Source organism: Pleurodeles waltl, chromosome 11 (genome assembly GCF_031143425.1).
Source record: "Pleurodeles waltl isolate 20211129_DDA chromosome 11, aPleWal1.hap1.20221129, whole genome shotgun sequence".
Lineage (NCBI taxonomy): Eukaryota > Metazoa > Chordata > Amphibia > Caudata > Salamandridae > Pleurodeles > Pleurodeles waltl.
The window spans coordinates 86,787,791-86,805,817 of NC_090450.1; the positions used below are offsets into that span (position 1 = coordinate 86,787,791).

Sequence of the window (18,027 nt, forward strand, 5' to 3'; positions counted from 1 at the left end):
TCAAATGGGTATCATCGCACGTGACTAATGGTACCTTTAAAAGAGCGGGAAGTTATTTTTCGCGCCTCTTGAAGGACTAGAAGAGCTAGAGATGTGCAGGAGAACAGACCCACAGCATCTTCCTGGAAGGGCCCTCACTTCCAAGTATTTCAGTGGCTCGTGCCTCCAGGCACAAGCAGTATCGGTTGCATCCAACAATGGCTGATGGCCTCGTCAGCGCTACTGAGGTAGCTGTGAAGGGGAGACGCCGCCACCGCCATGAATTGTGTTCAATTGTGGATAACCTGGTTTGGGCATCATTCAGAAGGGCTGTGCTAGGTGCGGTCGGCTTTCGCAGGAGGTCACGTGCCCGGCCGTCCTACATAAAGTGGGGCTCTTCAAAAGATTCCCATTCCTCAGACGAAATTTAACTGCGCCACGTAGGACACGGGAAGCATTTTCAGCAAATCAAAGACGGTACATGGGGCTCTATTTTTGTATTTATATGTATATGTATGTATTTAAAAAAATATATATATATAAATTAAATAAATCTTTTAGCCTGCAGGTTTCTTGTTTTTAGAGACATGGTCAGATCGGGGTATGTATTTTTAAGTAGCAGGATGATGTCTGTGTGTCCTCTTGTTTACAGATTTAAATTAAATTGAGATTGCAGGTTGTCACTCTTCTCACAGAAACGTACCTTCCAATTGTATGTTTTGGGGACTCTGGAAGGGACGACGAGATGTTACTTGAACCGCATTATAAATATGTGTGTATATATATATATATATATATATATAAATCGTCTAGCCTGCAGGTTTCTTGTTTTTCGAGACATGGTCAGGTCTGGGTATGTATTTTTAAGTAGCAGGATGTCTGTGTGCCCTCTTGTTTACAGGTTTGAATTAATTGGAGATTGCTGGGTAAGGTTGTCGGTCTTCTCACAGAAACGTACCTGCAAATTGTATGGTTTGGGGACTCTCGATGGGACGAAGAGATGGAACTTGAACAGCAGTTTACATAAAATTCTTTGTTCTCAGTATAAAAAAAGCAATTCGTCCTCTAGCTGCTTTAAAAGCGAATGTGAGGAATATCTAGACCGCATTACAGTTCTTTTGACGTGCGTCTATCTTGTATAGTCATTATTTATTAGTTTATGCCCCTAAACGAGAAAAACGGATATCAGTGGTTTTCCTGACTTTTTTTATACTTGTCTTGGCATAAAAGGCCCTGCCAGGCCAATAAAATACTGGCTTGGAGGCAACCCTATAAATGCATATATTAGCAAATTGCTTGATGTGTGAAGCACGAATCAGTTATTGCTGCAAAAATCCGTCCTTTTTTATTGTTCTTCCATATTGTAATTACTTTTATTAGTATCCATCTCCGAAAAATGAATCCCCAGTACAAAATCCATATCTCAAAATGTATACATTCGGTTTGCGTTGTCCAGTATTCCGGTTGTAAATCTTAATCTGATTTAACAGCCGATGGGCGGTTTAGGCTTCCTTAATGCTTTCTACCGGAGTTCTCTTTCGAATCGTGACAGGGTCGTCTCGTCATTTCATCCTTCCTGGGTAGATACATTCCGTGTCATTTAATAGGTAGTAGTTTCGGCTGTTACTTGCAGTGCAGAAACGACCTTAGTGCCAGATGCTGTATAAATAAGTAATTAGAGTCAACACCCGCAGCGTTTTTCGAGGAAATAGGATTTGGTGTATGCAAGGAAAGACAAAAAAGCAATAAGTAACACGTGCCAAAACTTTCACGTGTGAGGCATTTGGAAGAAATGTCTATAGTGTATAGATTGTTAACGTGTCCAGATGATTGATTATAGGAACGATTTTGCCTGAATCATGAAACAACAAGCATTGTCAAAGCCAGAAGATATCACCTATAGCAGTGGTTCCAAACCTGTGGTCCGGGGACCCCTGGGGGTCCGCGAAGCCTTCTCTGGGGGTCCAAGAGAGCCTAGTAAATTAAAAAATATTAACAAATATTGACAAATTAGGTCCCCAGCTTTGAGTAATGACTCAGGCCGGGGTCCCCAGATTCCCATGATGATTCAGTGGGGGTCCCTGGTTTCCATTAATGTTAAAGTGGGGGTCCACAGAAATCAAAAGGTTGGGAACCACTGGCCTATAGGACCTTTTGACTTTGTCAACCGGTTGATCAGTATGTTGATGTGTGTGCATTGCATATTTTACATGAATACATATTTTGCGTTTGTTAATAATTGTTTAAACTTTCTTTGCTTTAGTGCAATTTTGTGTTGGAATTGTAATTTACTTTAGTAAGTATTAGCAAGGCCAAAATGGCTCTGCTCTAAAAGGCTGTGCTACTGGTTTTTCTAATGCTCGTGTGGTACATGTTAGCTCAGTCACATTTAGGTGGCCAGGTTGAGTTCTGCCTGTAGGCGGGTATTCATAATGGGGCATGATTGAGAGCTGTGGAGCCGAGACTGAAGGAAGTGTGAGTCAGTTATCAGTAACTGTGTTCCGATTACACGTTCATTCAATACTTGGGCCCATATTTATACTTTTTTAGCGTCGCATTTGCTTCGTTTTTTGACGCAAAATCAGCGCAAACTTACAAAATTCCATTGTGTTTTGTAAGTTTGCGCCGATTTTGCGTCAAAAAACGACGCAAATGCGGCGCTAAAAAAGTATAAATATGGGCCTTGGCCTCCATCCGGTGCACAAATACCAATGGCCACATACGTACCATTTGTAATACCAGTTCTAATCCTTTACAAAAATCATTGCTGTTACTCGTTTATACCAAACTGCCAACAAGCACCCACAAATCCAATAGATATGGCTTGTTTTAGGCATATGTTTGTTGATTGATACCTCTGGCTGCAGCAGCAGAAACCCCAGAAAGAGGCACCTACATTACATTCCAGCAGCATGCTGAGTAAAGCACAGGATTGCAGTTCACTTGTTTCGAGCCGCACCCTTTATTACTAAGGCCACATCCCTTTTATAGCCCCCCCCCCCACTTTCTTTTTTATCTCACATAAAGCATTGTGGTCCACAATTGACATTTGCCTTCAGACAACAAAAAAATTAAAAAATGTGATGTTTAAGACGGTGGAGTTCTTGGAGTCAAATCTAAAACTTGTGAAACAAAGAGAAGCAGCAACCAAGAGCTCACTCTGTAGCATCCCTGGGGGGGGCAGGAGCACATCTGGGCTGTGCATCAGAGGCTGGAGCCATGCCGCTCAGTGACAGGAAGCTAAGGCCTGTCACCCTCCAATGTGACACCCCAGGCTGTGATTGTAGGTCCAGGGTTTTTTGGTGCCACAGTGCCCCTTAAGAAGTGGAGCTGCAATATTTATTCTCTGGCAAGATTCATCCAAAAGTCATGCAGGTCATGTGCTCCTGGCGAAGCAGATACAAATATCCTCAGCTTCTCTGGCAGTCAGGCACAAAGACCAGGGGCGTAGCTATCAATAGTGCATCAAGTGCAGTGGCACCAAGGGCCAGGGCTGTGAGGGGCATTCGGCACCCCAAATCTAACTGTTTTTACTGTCAAAGCTTTGGATTAAAGCTTGGTTTCCTTGCTAGCATTAGGGACCATGGCTGCATCAATGGTAGAGGGGAAAATATGGGCAACAGATAGAAATGTGGAGCAGGGTGGTGGACACAATATGGTGGGTGGGGTTGCAGAATCACGGAAGACGGGGTGGGAAAGGAACAGGAGGGTGGGAGAAACAAAAAAATGGCATGGCGGAAGCATCACAGAGTCATGAGAGGGAAGCAACATTGAGGATGGGGGAGAGGCAAACTAACAGGGAGAGGGAGCAACGTGAAGTGCAGGCGCGGAAAATTAAACTGGTGAGAGCAATGAGAGTAGACAATGCAGAAGCCATGGGCAAGAGAGAGAGTGCAACATGGAGCACTGAGGGAAGAAGAGAAGCACACTAGGGAAATGGTTGGAAAACACATGCACTCTCATGGATTGCTTAAAGAAAAAGGTAAGATCTGAAAACATGAGCAGTGAAAGGACACAATTAATCTGCCCATTCTTCAGGAGAGGGACAAGCACAAGAAGAGGAAGGAAAGCTCAAACAATCTAATAAAGAAGCAAACATATGAGAGTGAAAATGGAGCCTAGCAGTGGAGGGTCTCTAAGCCCACTGTAATCTAACGATACATCTTGCAGCAGAAAGCGCATGCAGTATCCAGCAGGCGGGACCAAAAAACGCACATAATTAAATGTAACTCCAGCAGGGCGACAGACGACAGTGATTCTATTTTTGTATTGACACTGGTTTTTTTTGCAGTACCCATCCTAACTGATGTTTATATCACAAGCATAGATCCTAAATTAGCAGTTGCTATAAGATGCCATTAAAAGTTCAGAAGAATCCAAACATAGCTGCATCTCTTTTAAGGACCGTGGTCATATCACATGGTGTGAGCGCTGGAAATGCTAATTAAAAAAAAAAGGCCTCTAACAGTTTTGAGATGACTGGTGCCTTAAATAGTTGAAGTGCTGGAGCAGTGGTATTTTACCACCTAAGATGGTATTAAATGGTTGTTTATCACTGGAACTTTTTAAAGGAATATATTGCTTTAATTGATATACCTAAAGTAGCTACAGAACACAACACAGTATAATAGCGAAGCAATATTACAATGCTGCAAAACCATAACAAAGCAAAACAGGACAGAATGAAACACAACCACAGTACAACACAACATAACAGGAAGCAATAATGCAACACAAAATACAACAGCACAAGAAAAGAAACACACCACAGCAACAAAAAACAACACAACAAACATGCACACACATTCTTGCGATGTATTAACACCTCCACAAATCTGCTTTCTTAATATGGAGGTGACAGGTGTTTGCACCAAGCACTGCTTTACTTAAGCCCCAGGGAATATTATAGCACCAGTCAAAAATGTTTTGTGACCTGGCCCCTCATGTCTTGAATCCTAAAGTGCCTGCTCAATGGAGTGGTGCAGAATACATATCTAATGAGCTACAATGATACCCAGGGCTGTGTCTGAATGAAAAGAAGTGCTTCCAGAGCACATACAGTGCGGATAGGGTAAACCCAAAACTGAACACAAGTGTTAAATCACAACTGAGATGCATAGAATAGAAGAGGCACACTTTTGATGCAATAAGCTCCGAACCATAGACTTGCTTTCTGCTGAGTGAGTTTTATATTTTGTTTAGCGGATGATCTCACTGTTTGCACTACTGAGGTAATTGTCTTATTTGTGCCTGACCTAGTTATTCCACCCTTTTGTGGTTGGATGTGGTCAGTTTTATCTGATGTCACATGTCTTGTCCTCTTACATAGGGTGAGGCATCTTGATACCCTGCTGTTCTGCAAGGTGGGCTCTTAATGGAAACCTAAGACGAGTTTTAAAGCTTAACAGGGATGACCAGAACAGAAGAAGCACTCCTTTTATTTTACTGTAAAAGTTTGTACACGTGTGGTTCTTTTCTATAGAATGAAACACTGTGCAAGTTTTGCTCAAACTATGCTGCTCTGCGAGATAGAAAAGGCAATAACAATAACATGGCGTTTTTGAGTGGCTTTGCAAAACAAAATCATTTTTATAATAGAATTTGCTTTTCCTTTGCTGCATAATTTAGTAAAAACTACAGCACCACATGATCCGCCTTTCCAACTTAAGTCCAGCGGCCGTGGCTGACACAGATCTGACAGCATAAAATGAATAAATAAATAATTTCCTCGTGCAATTATTATAGAAACGGAGTCCCTATGACACTTTGTTTTGCAGCTTTTTAAACCTACAGATATTCGGTGCGTCTGTGAGTAGCTGGCAATGTGTTTAATAGCTTTGTGAGACCCATATTGATTTTCAGTGTTTTTTAAAGTGTGTAGAAGGGAAAGACTTATCGCTCAATATCTGCAACTGAGAAAATGCAAACTTAATATTGTCATAAAAATATAAAATAAATACAAGAAAGACAAAACCTTTGTTCTTGATTAAGGTGGAATTAATCGTCTGAAGGCCTCATTATCAGTATCACGCCTGTTAGCTCCACCCCACCAGAGTTACAATACCTGAGTGCTAGTAACTGTGGAGGAAAAGTGAAAACCTGAGGGTCGCCCCAGAGACGAGGAATCTGTAATCCTGGCTTACCTGGTTATTCCTCATTTCACACTCAGAATTTCACTCAGAAATATTAGCAGCTCTCAATTGCTGAAGTCTCTGGGTGAAAAACACCGGGTCAGTAAAATTACCATGGACCTTGAACTTCTGATAACCTCCTCAAACAAATTAAGTAGATACTTGCACATGACACTGGAGATGTGATATCTCCACATGCTAGCACCAATTTCTACCTAGCCTTCCGAGTTGATCTTTTTCAGTATTTATATTAATTTGAAGGAGGTTCTCGGTAGAAATACTACACATAGGTCACAATTTTGTGTAGATTAGGGTTCATAGTACAGGTGATGAGATATACAGGTGGTGGCTGAGATGTGAGATGGACTCTGTAATGATTGTTGCTGAGCATCCCGATCTCAGACACGCGGCGCAACCAACATGCCGGCCGGAGCAGGACAGATCCGTGCGGGAGATGCGCTGTAGTCTATTGCGCTCCCCACGTGGCCCTGTCCGTCTAGATCACACTAGGTGCACTGTAGCCGGGTCTCAGATGCTGAGATTAAAAGTCTATTCGGGAACCCGAGCCTTGCCTGTAATTATATTTAAAAAACAAGCCTAAAGCATATTTTTGCGCTTTACTTCTTGTTTTTACTAACCTGGATTTCTGCACTTTTTGGGGAAGAGAGAACAACACGACAACACATTTGCTGTGTGTGTAAAAGGCCACTTTATTGGAAACAGGTGCACTTACAATATTAACCTTGGCCTATTGCCTCACAAAACTAACAGCCTCACTATACAGTCAATTTCACCTAACTAAAACACTCCTCCTTCCCCTACCCTCCCCTGCCCCTCCCTTTACCCTTAACCTTGCAGTCTCTTAATACATTTTTCCTTTTAATAATGATTTCTTTGTCAAATCCGTTTTTATCACCTTAATTGTCTCCTGCTGCCACCTAACAATTGAACCTGCAACTAGCAAACCCCTAATGCCAATTTTTTCCTGCTGCTATCCACACCCTTTCAATCTGAAAGTGTATTGGCAGATTCGCTGTCCATACCTATTTTCTTTGTCATGTGAACTCTCTCTGCCTCTGCCATCAGAAAAAGGAATGCCTTCCTTTTTCTGTCCCCCACCCTGTCTAACTGCTCTGTTGGCCCCTTATTTATTTTATTTTTTATTGTTCCTTGAACAAAGACTTCAGGACCTCCTTCATTTGGAGCAGGTACAACTCCATGCCCAGGAAGGACAGGTGTACACCGTCGCCAAAGAAAAATTCCCTGTCTTCAAAATGAAGATGCCGATGCTTTAAATATATAAAGCCCTTTGCCACACAAACAACTTTCATCTATTTGATAATTTTCCTCCACGCCTGTTCTATTGGCTCTGGTTTCTTCCCTCCTCTCCACACCCGCCTCGGAACAAAAGCTGTCCAAATCACGTGACAGCCGGGCCAATGTTGATGAATTTCCTGTTAGTTGATTTTCATGCTCCTCATTATATCTAAACCTGTCCTCTGTTCTAGGTCATTTTCTCCTAAATGTATCAGCAGGACATCAGGACAATGACCCATAGCTTTTAATTTCTGCAGACTCCCTAATAACTCCTGCCACCTCATCCCCCGTCTTCCATCCCATCGCACCTGGTAACGCTCCAGAGCCAAGCCCAGATTTTGCCCAAGAGCTGTTCGCCTTGCTTGTTTCTGGGCCCACTTGATGAACGAATGCCTGACGACCCATATCGATAGGAAGCTCACCTCCAGACCTGGCACTGAACCTGTGGAAGGAGAAAAAATCATGTTAAGCACCGTCCCTCTCGTCCATCCCTTCCTCACTTCTCACATACCGCTTGTAGGCGTCCCATTTCCACCTCCCAAACCCCATTCCAACACAAACACCGCAACAACTGCAACACATGTACCTCCCTCGCCGACTGCCTATTAACAACCTGTACCACTGCCAGGTTTTCAACCCTGAACAACACTTTTTTATACTCCAAAAATGTGACCCCCATGTGCATACTGCCACCACCAGCGGAAACAATTCAAGAAACGCGATGCTCCGGTCCCCACACAGCCATGCAACCTGCCATTCCTCTGCACAATATTTGCTCTGCCAGTATAGTCCAAAACCCGACGCCCCCACTGCATCTGAAAATATTTGAACATCCCATTCGCAGTCTGTCCACGCCTGTGTGGGTATGCCGTTAAAGGATTCTAAAAACATACACCACATCCTCAAATCCTCCTTCACCCCAGCACTAAACCGCACATGATGATGGGGTAACCAATGCCCTGACACGGCCATACCCAGTCCTTCCTGCTCTTACCACCCTGCAAGCAAAGTTAAGGTGGCCAAGTAGTACTTGAATGTCCCTGGCTGTCACCTTAGTCCATCGCACCATGTCCCTTACTGTCACAATCATAGCCGCCTGTTTGTCCCTCAGTAATCAAGCCATCATAGCCTCTGTGTCCAATTCAATTCCCAGCAAAGATAAGGCCGGGCCCACTGTCTTTTCGGGGGCCAGGGGTACACCCAGGTCCCCCATAATTTCCTGAAACTGCCGTAGCACCACTGCACACCTGTCTGAACCTGTCGGAGCTGAAAAGAAAAAGTAATCCAGGTAATGTGTCACCTCCTTGTGCCCTGTGATTGTGGAAAATATCCATTGCAAATGTGTGCTGAAACACTCAAATAAGGAGCAAGAAATCGAACAGCCCATGGGTAATGCCTTGTACACATACCACCTCCCCTGAAACTGGATGCCCAAAAGCTAAAAGTCACTTGGATTCACTGACAACAGTCTAAAGGCTGATTTGATATCTGTCTTGGTCATCAATGCACCTGTGCCCAGGTACTCCACCATAGCAATAGGTACATCCACCGACGCAACTCCTCCAGAATGGAATCATTCCCGGATGACCCATCAGGCCAGAATAAGTGATATATAAGTCGGTACTGCCCCGTTTCTTTTTTGGCACCACCCCGATCGGGGAAACAATAAGGTTTTCCAAGGGCCAGTCTGTAAAAGGGCCCTCCATGCGTCCCTCAGCCACCTCTTTTTCAGGTTTCAGTCTCACCCCCTCCTCTTTGCCTCTTTCCGACCTCTAGTTTTCAGCCCACCGTCGCTGTCTCAGTCCTGTGTATCCAAACCTAAATCCCTGCAAAAAGCCCTGCATCAAAACCTGTGCATCCCTCCTGTTGTCCTACCTCTGCAACCAGAACCACAGTCTGTGAATTTTAACTGGCGAAATAGCCTTATCCCAACGATACTTGTCCCCCCTGGGCCGAGCTGGACCTTGTCCCCCTTGGGTACCCCCTGGACAGGCCTGACCCTGCACCATCCCCAGGTATCCCAAGTTGTTGGTGGCATAGCAGTTAATAAGCACGTGTCTCCCTGCACACCGCGAGCACTTGTGTCAAAATTTACAGTATCCACAAGTGCACAACCCTTTATTGTAATCCCAACAGGCTCCTGGCTTCGCTGCCCCGGTCCCTGCTGCTCCTCACCCCCCTTTAGCGCCTGTTCTAGCCCCACCATTGGTGGGGCGCTCTTGAAATGGCCGATAAGTAATGGGCAATCCGCTGGCCGTAAAAATTGTTTTGCCAAATTTTGAGGGGCCCATTGTGTGCTGCCATAAGTCTCCATCAATCTCCCCCCACTGAACTTCAGGATCGGCACCATTCGTGCCCGAAACTCCTCATCGTACTGTACCCATGCATACCACCCATAATTCAGCTGTGCCTTAAGGATGATGTCCATGTACTTAAACAGCGCAACTGACCTCTCGGGGAAGCGTTTGCAGTACGCGCTTGCAAATATTAAAAATGCATCCGTCCAATTTTCAACAGTAACCGAGACACTTGGCTGCTTAGCTAACTCATACTCCTCTTCCTTTGAACCTTCCTTGGACTTGACCTCCCAATGTAAAAGTTTTACCATTTCCACATATTCTACCCTCCAAATCTTCTCCTTCTTAGTCAACATGAGGAGTGCCCCAAGAGGTTTTGCTGTACCCATATAGGGTAATTTCTTGACCTTTCCGTCCACCTTGCCAGCGTCTGCGTCCTCTTTTGGCTCTCCTGTTTAGTCTTTTGTCCCCAAAGTTACTTTTCCACCCCCCTTTCCATCCCTACCTGACATCCGAGACATAAACCCCTTTATGCAACCGATCCTCCGTATTGTCCACCTTCACCTCCATTGCCACCGACACTAAACCAGTGTGTTTCTCTTCCGAACCCTTACCTGGCATCAACGGCAGGGGCCGCTCCCATGCCATCTGCCTCTCCAGTTGTCCGCCTCCTTTCGTCTGGACATCCGCCTGTAAAGACTGAGGGACAGGGCCAGACACCGCCCTCTTGTGCACCACCACCCCTCCTCCCTATCCTCCCTTATCTCTCCCTCCTCAATACTTTCCCCACCATAATCTAATTCATCCTCATAAACGTCCTTGGTGTACTCAGGTAGCAGGGCGCTTCAAAAGGCCCTAGCCCCTTACACTACTTCCTTTCCAATGACCGCTTCCCGTGATGGTAGTCTAGGGGCCTCCCTCAGCCTTCCAAGCCGCTCTGATGTGCCAGGCCGCTGCCCCTCGGAGACCGCGATGCCAGTAGGCACAAAACCCTTCCGTCACACGGTCTCCGAAGGACAACCTTAGCCCCTGATGCCCAGCTTCCTTGCTCCTGTGGTGATGTAATCCAGCCGGCCCCTCGTGGCCCTGCCTTCTCTTCATCCCAGGGTCGCCAGGTCGCAGCAAACCCGCTTCGGTCACGCCGTTCCTCCATCGCCTCACCCTGCCAAAAGAGGCACGATGTGCCAGTGATCACTGACTCCAACCCCCGCCTGTCTGTTTCCTGCCTTGCCGCTGACCGTGCTCCCTTGTCCTCCCACCCTACCCACTCCATGCTTCCCTCCCTCCCCAGCATCACCACCATCACCCAGGTCAACTTGGACTCAAGAACTCCTCTCCTGACATAAGTGCACATAGGGGGACGAACCTTCAAAGTGATCCCATCCCCCTTGACATCAACCCCACCCCCTTCCTCCTCATCGCTCCACTCAAGCAAAGAGTGCACCTCGGGGATACCAGGCCCCCACCACCCCTCTCTGCTACTGCTGGTTCCCACTCCCCACATCCCATGACCCCGCCTCCCCCTGCACCCCATACCTGACCAGAGGCCTGCTCCGACGCTTGGTGCCTGGTCACACTATCACCTTCACTCCCTGCTCCACCACGTGCAGCACCGGTTGCCAGAACCCCCCCCCCACGAGGAAAGCCCGCTCCCTGGGCCCACCACCCTCCTCTCGTATTCACTATGGTCCAGAACCACCCCGAGGAAAGCCCTCCCCCTGGGCCCAAACCCCCCCCGTACTCATTGTGCTCCGTTCTTATCCTACCCACTGAGCCAGTGTGCCCAGCCCCAATGCCCCCAACCGCCGAGGCTGTTACTCACCCTTGGGCCAGTGTCATGACCTGACGAGTTTTCGGCGGTGCTACCGCTGCGGTGGTCAGGGAAGCAGCGCGTGCTCCCCACCCACCCCTCGCCACCCCAACGCTCCCTTCCCGCGGCTTATCAGTCTTACCTGGGTTCCCGCGGCTTCCCAGTTTTACCTGTGTTTCCGCGGCTTCCCAGTCTTACCTGGGTTCTCACGGCTTCCCAGTCTTACCTGGGTTCCCGCGGCATCCCAGTCTTACACGGGGTCCCGCGGCTTCCCAGTCTTACCTAGGGTCCCGCGGCTTCCCAGTCTTACCTGGGGGTCCTGCGCTTTTCGTGCGGCGGCGAGCAGGCCAGCACGGCCGCCACCACTCCACTCGCCGCTCTCCTGGCCAGGCGCAGGTGCTCCAATGCACCGCCCGAAAGAGGTCCATGCGCATGGCCTCCTAAAGAAGGTGGAGTGCTGCCCGCACTTGATCGTCCGCCATGCCTACCAGCAGGTAAGCTCTGTCGTCCTCCGACCGGTCACACTACCAACCTCCCTATGGACTAGAACTGGTGCCCTCACTACCCTCGCCACTAAATGCCTGCACAATCTCCGACCTACCTAATGTCCTAACTTTGTGTACCTAACGTATGTTTAATATAATGTTTTTTTTTTGTTTTTAAACTAACCCCTATTGCTACGCAAACATTTTCTACTCCCGCCTGCCCAAAATGGTGGCCCTCCAGAAAATGTCCTCCGACTTATCCCCCTCCACCCAAAAATGCCCAAATGGCACCCGTGGGCCGTACCACCTTCCCCAATTCTCCCTGGGGGGGGAGAGCTCTCATCCTTCGGCAGTTCCCCCCAGGGACACCCTTCTGCTCCTGCACATTCGGCTAAAGAAGAACTCTGTTCAGTGATTACAGCAGCTGGAACTATAAGTTGTCTTTCTTCTCATGGTCTCCTGCAAAAGACAAAGTAAGAGGATCATTTACCAACAACAATCCATTCCTCAACATCAGGGTAAGATGCATGCTTCAATTAATTATCAGAAGTCACTTACCGTCCAACCACTGGTTCCAGACTGGAATGTTCGCACGGATCCACGACTCTGGAATTTGTATGACCAGTTCATGTCCTAAAATATAAAGACAAAGAAGGGAAACGACTTAAATGCTTAAAGAGATGTTTTGATTATGAAGACCTATATGTTTAAAGAGACATTTTGATTACGAACTTCAATCAAGAGTCTATATTTTGACCTTTTGTTTTTCTTATTTTTTCCTTTAGATTATTCAGAGCCCAATTTTTGCCTAAAACAGTTTTGGTATTGTTACTTATGTATAGGAATGCCATTATTCCTGGTGTGAAAGCATTACCAAATATTATATTTAACGGAAGGGGGAGGTATGTACAGAGCAAAACTGTACATGAATGTATAATCTAATTGTACTGTTTTCTTCCCTTAGGATTATCACTAATAACTGTTTTTTTGGATAGATCGTTTTGAGGGCTGGGTTACAACGGGAAAAGAGGGAGGTTTTTGTAGGAGTTTTTATGATACTATTGTAAGTCTTTAGTAATCACTTTTAAAAGAGAATTGGGAGGAGTAGTTACATTGTATTTTCCAGACCAATCGATGCCCGGGAGGCTGCAGAGGCATTAACGTCTAAAATGAATGTCCAGTGTGGACCCTAAAATCTTCTTCTGTGTATTTGTTTTCTCCAATTACCGTTCCGCCCCCTGAGGACTGCTGTGACTGGGAGAGTTGTGTATGCCTCCGGTGGTAGCAGGGCGTGGGAGTCACAGGAATTGAGCTTCTGGACACTCGCTTGCTCCCACAAGATTTTAATGCTACCACTAGTTGTGGGTTGAGTATCTGTGACGGACACAACTACATGTAAATAGGTGTATCAGGTAGGTATAGGGCTTGAGGTAAACTCTGTGGGGCAGTTTGAATGTAGGGTTAATGACGTGTGCATCTCACAGAGAAATGTGTTTCCAGAGGTCGGGCTCAAACAAGTAAAAAGATTTAAAGCAAGAGGCAGCACAAAGGTACAACAGGGGCCTTAGTTGGCCCAAGGGTATGTTCTGTAGGGAGTCCAGCAAATGACAATGTTGCCAATGTCTAAGGGCGGGATTGTTCCTTGGGTAGTTTTGAAGAGTAGGTTGAATAATTTATGTTTGTCTTTGATTGGAAGATACCCTTGAGGTGTTGTTGAATTGAAGTAGAATGATTACTTCGGAGTTTAAAGAAAACTTGTGGAGAAGTCAAGGGTGTAAAGTGGAAGGCTGAGTAGAAGACTGTTAATAGTTCAACATTAGAGTGTTTATGAGTTTTAGCAGTTTAGGATTGGAGGTGGTATGAATTTTCCAGATGAGTAGCTGGAATCTGACTTTTGTGGCCATACTACAGCTATGTCCCCAATTCCATGCTGGAATCTAAGAGCGAGGTAAAGTTGCTAGCAGGTGGCGATTGAATACAGGTCCCGGGGCAAGAGTTGAAGGAAGGAGATGTAGCTGGTGAGGTGGTTGGGTGGCCAAAAAGTACATAGGCGAGAGACAGCAACAGGGTGCTCAGCATAGGGAGGAAGAGAAGTACACAAATATACATCCACTTACATGGAGTGCTTAGCCATAAAAGAAAAATAGTGACTGAAAAGTAAGCCATGGAAGGAGACACATAATGAGGTCATGCAAGCATACCAGAAGAGGAAGGAAAGCCACACAAGCTAATGAATAAAAAAGCAAGCAAATGAGAGGACCCACTGAAAACCACTGACTCCAATTAAGCACTGATGGTGCTCCTGCTTCTTCCACCTTTCCCAGGGAAACATACCAGTCATCTGTTCACGTTTGAAGATTCTTCAAAGACCATGACTCTTAAGTAAAGCTTTATATAAAACTGCATGAATTTATTTTTAATATGGCCTTTCTGCCTTTGTTTACTTTAATTAACAGTCAGGGGTCATAATGGCAGCTGTAGAACACATTTTAAAGTGTTTTCTTCTACCATTTATTGTATAAAGCTGTACAGATAAGCAGAAAAGTACCACCTTAAGGTGATTTTACTAATTTTTGTACTTGCAGGGACATTAAAATACTAGTCAACCGGCAAAATGACAATATTAACAGGGAAGTGATTGTTGTGGGTACCTGACAAGGTGATCACCTGCACAAAACTGACAATTGTATAATCAACGAACGAGTTACTTACCTTCGGTAACGACTTTTCTGGTGGATACATTAGCTACCTGTGGATTCCTCACCTCATGAATACTCCCATGGCGCCAGCATTCGACGGAAATCTTCTTACTAGTCTCTGCACGTCGACGAGGACGTCACTGTCTCGCACGCGACGCCGTCTGACGTCATACAGGCAATAAGAGGTCCTCGACGACGTGCAGACGTCAGTACCAATCATTTTTTACGTGCATGAGAACAACCAGGCAATGCAATGAAAGAGCAAGGCAACATCCATTATATTGTAAAAATACACCACATTGTATGAATAACTGTAAATCTTTTTATGTACATATATATATATATATAAAACTCTCTCTTTTAAAATATATACACACACCAAGTATATACATAAAGATATATACACATATACATATATATATATATAAATATATTATATATACATCTATTGCACCCTCAAAGACCAAGAGGAGCGCACTCAAGGATTACTTGGCAAGACCATAAAGGCAACGGGGAGGCGGGTGGGACCGTGAGGAATCCACAGGTAGCTAATGTATCCACCAGAAAAGTCGTTACCGAAGGTAAGTAACTCGTTCTTCTGATGGATACAACTACCTGTGGATTCCTCACCTCATGAATAGAGTCCCAAAGCAGTACCACGCCCGGCGGTGGGTGCCTAAATGGTCAAACCAAGAAATCCTGCAGCACTGACCGTGCAAAATGGCCGTCCCTTCTAACCTCAGAATCTAAACAGTAATGTTTTGCAAAAGTGTGAAGGGACGACCAAGTTGCGGCCTTGCAGATGTCGACCACAGGAACACCTCTGGCTAAGGCCGAAGTGGCCGACTTAGCTCTGGTGGAATGAGCTCTAATGCCCTCAGGAGGATCCTTCTTTGCCAAAGAGTAACATATTTTAATGCAAAGAACAACCCACCTGGATAGTGTTCTCTTGTGGACTGCCTTTCCTCTCCTCTTGCCCACGTATCCAATAAACAGCTGATCCTCCAGCCTGAAATCCCTTGTTCTATCGATAAAGAAGCTCAATGCTCTCTTTGGGTCCAGACGGTGCAGTCTTTCTTCCTCTTTGGAAGGATGAGGCGGAGGATAGAACGTGGACAAAGTAATTGCCTGAGCCAAATGGAAGGGTGAAACAACCTTCGGGAGGAAAGCAGCCTTGGTCCTCAACACCACCTTATCCCCATAAAAAGTTGTATAAGGGGGTTTTACTGATAAGGCCTGCAACTCACTCACTCTCCTTGCTGATGTTATAGCTATCAGGAAGACTGTTTTTAAAACCAAATACCTCAAGGGGCAAGAATGCATAGGTTCAAAAGGGGACCCCATAAGGAAAGTCAGGACTAAGGACAAATCCCATTGCGGCATAACGAATGGCTTTGGAGGATATTGATTTAGAAGACCTTTCAAGAATCTGATAACAATAGGGGATTTAAATAAAGATGGTTGGTCTGGAAGACATATGAAGGCTGACAAGGCCGATAAATAACCTTTAATGGTAGCCACTGCACAACCTTTCTGCGCCAGAGATAGAGCAAAAGACAAAACGTCCGATAGATGAGCATGTAAAGGATCAATCTGCCTCTCTCCACACCACGCAACAAATTTAGACCACCTATTAGCGTAGATAGATTTAGTGGAGTGTCGCCTGGCCGCTAATATAACATCCACTACCTCAGGCGGGAGAGAGAAGGAACTCAGGTTGCCCCGTTCAATCTCCAGGCATGTAGGTGCAGACTCTGGAGGTTGGGGTGTAGAACCTGCCCCTGCGACTGTGAGAGGAGGTCTGCCCTGAAAGGGAGACGGAGCGGCGGGCACGTTGAGAGTTGGAGAAGGTCGGAGTACCACACCCTCCTTGGCCAATCCGGAGCTATTAAGATTACTAGAGCCCGGTCTTGGCGAATCTTCCTCAATACTCGAGGAATCAAGGGTATGGGAGGAAACGCGTAAAGCAACTGGCCGCACCAGGTCATTTGAAACGCGTCCCCCAACGCTTCCTGCATCGGATACTGAAGGCTGCAGAACAACGGACAATGCGCGTTCTCTCGAGTGGCGAACAGATCTACCCGAGGAAACCCCCACTTCTGGAAGATTAAACGGACTTGATCTGGATGGAGACGCCACTCGTGGTCTGCCGAGAAGTGGCGACTGAGACTGTCCGCACGCACGTTCAAAACTCTGGCCAGATGGTTTGCTATCAAGCAAATCCGATGGTCCTTTGCCCAGGACCATAGTCGAAGAGCTTCTCTGCAGAGAAGGTACGACCCCACTCCTCCCTGCTTGTTTATGTACCACATCGTGGTAGTATTGTCCGTTAGGACCTGGACCGACTGACCACGAAGGGAAGGGAGGAAGGCCTTGAGAGCCAGACGTACAGCCCGTAACTCTAACAGATTGATGTGAAAAATCTGTTCCTCTGGAGACCAAAGACCTTTGATCTCCAGATCCCCCAGATGAGCTCCCCACCCTAGAGTGGAAGCATCCGTTATGACTGTGGCCACTGGTGGCGACTGCTGGAACGGCTTTCCTTGTGAAAGATTGTTGCTTGCAATCCACCACTTCAAATCCACAGCAGCATCTCTGGAGATCTTGACAGTACCCTCTAGATCCCCTCTGTGTTGAGACCACTGCCTTCGGAGGCACCACTGAAGAGCCCTCATGTGCCAGCGAGCATGCGTGACCAACAGAATGCAGGAGGCAAAAAGACCGAGCAGACGAAGGACCTTGAGGACTGGAACTACCGCTCCATTTCGAAACATTGGAACCAAATCCTGAATATCTTGAATCCGCTGAGACGGAGGAAAGGCCCGACCCAATGTTGTATCCAGTACTGCCCCTATGAACAGGAGGCGCTGAGAGGGCTCTAGGTGAGATTTGGGCTCGTTCACCGAAAAGCCCAGGTCGAACAACAACTGGGTTGTTGACTGCAGATGACGCAACACAAGCTCCGGGGACTTGGCTTTGATCAACCAATCGTCCAAGTAAGGGAATACTGCTATCCCCTTCCTTCTGAGCTCTGCCGCAACCACCGACATCACCTTCGTGAAGACTCGAGGTGCTGAAGTAAGACCAAACGGAAGGACCGCAAACTGGTAGTGTTGCGATCCCACCACAAACCGGAGATACTTCCTGTGTGACTTGAGTATCGGGATATGAAAGTAAGCATCCTGCAAGTCGACAGACACCATCCAGTCTTCCATGTTCAACGCCAAAAGCACCTGTGCTAGGGTCAGCATCTTGAACTTTTCCTGCTTGAGGAACCAATTCAAGATCCTCAGGTCCAGAATTGGTCTC

At 46.3% G+C, this 18,027-nt stretch overlaps 1 protein-coding gene across 1 annotated transcript in view; it reads left to right on the forward strand.

The window, feature by feature from the left end:
• Window positions 1–319: 319 nt before the first annotated feature.
• Window positions 320–18,027, forward strand: part of APOD (apolipoprotein D) — an 83,494-nt gene continuing 65,786 nt past the window's right edge. Inside the window, exon 1 of the mRNA XM_069215413.1 lies at window positions 320–456. The gene's annotated coding sequence lies outside the window, so the exon portion shown is untranslated. The remainder of the gene's footprint in view (window positions 457–18,027) is intronic.